Raw genomic sequence first — 2,168 nt, 5'->3', positions numbered from 1 at the left:
TATAATATAGTATATATATATATATATATAAAAATATATATATATATATAAATGACGGTTTCCTTCAATACCCTAAACTTGTGCAAAAATGTGAGCAAAAAGGTCAATAATACAACTGGAACACAATAAGTATAAAACAAGAAAAACGAGTAAGAAAATGAACAAGAAGGTACAATAAAAGCACATAAATTGTAAGGTATGACAAAACATAAATATACACAGTTATTATATATATATATATATATATATCTCCAAAATAGTTCTTTTATTAGAAATAAAGTTTAATAAGATGTCAAATTATCAAAACGAAGACGTTTTTAAATAAGAACATATGAAAAATGTGCAAAAAAACACAATCAACCTAACCCAATCCAACCCTAACCTAAGGTCACATGATTTGGGGGTTGTTTGGCAGTTACTGAACGGTTCGGTGCAGAATGATTAAGTGATCGGAATAATTAAGAGGCTATCATGATATAGAGCAAAATGAAATATGATTGTTTGGTAATTGTTTACAATGAAATTAGGACGCTTAATGGTTAAGAGATGCTCATGATACAAAATCATTCAGGGGGTTTTAGAACCCTTAAGAGACAGAATTTTTTTGTCAAACACAACTCACCTATTAAAGATTCGGAGACTGTCTCTTAATTGAACTATTAAGAGGTAAATAAACAAACCCTAAGACCATCTCCAATCACAATCTAAGCAACCAGATCGTGAATGAGACAAAAAGAAGTTTTAGAGGAAAAAAAAGACAACCAATCTCTACCGATCCTTCTCACTCAACAATCGAGGATTGAGATTTGAGACACTTTTTATAAATGAAATTGACATGTGGCATTTGTTTATTGGTTGGTTTAATTTTTTTAAAAATAAAACTTATCTAATTAAAAAATGACTTAACAAAAAATTAAAAAATTAAAAATATACCAAAATTCATAGTTTTCAATTCTCTATAGTTAGAGCACACTATTGATATATTTTCATACTTACTTTTATAATTTGTCTTATTTAATTTCAATTGTATGATAATTTTTTTATAGTTATAATTATGTTTTAAAAATATGCAATATTTGAAATCAACAAAAAAAAAACCGAAAAAGTTTCACGAAAACAACTACAAAAACTGAAAAAGTCACTTTAAAAACACCAAGAAACTCAAAGAAACCCTTGTAATCAACCAAAATTTAAAAAATCATTCGAAATAGTGTATTGGCTGATTGTATCGATTGACTGATCGGATTTCGGATATGGAAATCAAGTCCCAATTTTTGGATTTCGGATTGCTTCGGGTTTCAGGTTGAGGTCGACCGGGTTCACATTTAGTTATAATGCAAAAAATATATATATCCAATTGATTTTGACGATAAATTTAATTGATTTAGAGGATTGATAAATCGATAGTATGCTTAGAAATTAGAAGAAAAAAAAAACACGACCGACTAAGATTTTTAGAATTTTCAAAAGATAATTAGATAAATAAGTATATTTATATAGTATTTAATATATGTATATATATGTATATATATATATATGTATATATATATATACACACACATATATATATATACACTAGAAGGGTACTCGTGCAATACAACGTGATATATCTTGATTTTAATATTTTATTTTATTCTTTATCTCAGTTGATGGTATGGTATGGTCTTATGTGATTTTGAAAAATCGATAGTGTTTTTATTTTTGAATAAAATATAAATTTGAATATATCATAAAAATTTGACAAAAATATATCGACATTAGTATCAAATTAACTATTTAAAATTCATATTTTTGTGTATTTTTTTAACTCAATTTTTTTATTATAATTTAATTTAGGTTTAATAACAAAATAATTTATATTTGGTTTAATAATATAATTTGCTTATAAAGATAATAATTAATTATTTTGTTAGAACTCGATAATAATCTTAATTATATTTTAGATTTTTTATATTTTAAAATGAGATGTTTATYATCTAATTAATTATGTTTATCCGCAGTTAATTACGCGAATTCAAATATGTTGTTTTAATAAGTTGTACTTATACATAATTTACTTGTAATCTTGAAATTTAAGTAATATGCATCAATATGCAGTACTTCATGTATAAAAAAATGTTTTTTAAGAGTTTTTGTTAAATGATTTATAATATAGTATATATATATAT

The sequence above is a fragment of the Cynara cardunculus genome (genome assembly GCF_001531365.2).
Source record: "Cynara cardunculus var. scolymus isolate 2C chromosome LG 8, CcrdV1, whole genome shotgun sequence".
In the NCBI taxonomy this organism is placed as follows: domain Eukaryota; kingdom Viridiplantae; phylum Streptophyta; class Magnoliopsida; order Asterales; family Asteraceae; genus Cynara; species Cynara cardunculus.
The sequence above is the reverse complement of the archived record's forward strand: the minus strand, read 5'-3'. Positions refer to the sequence as shown.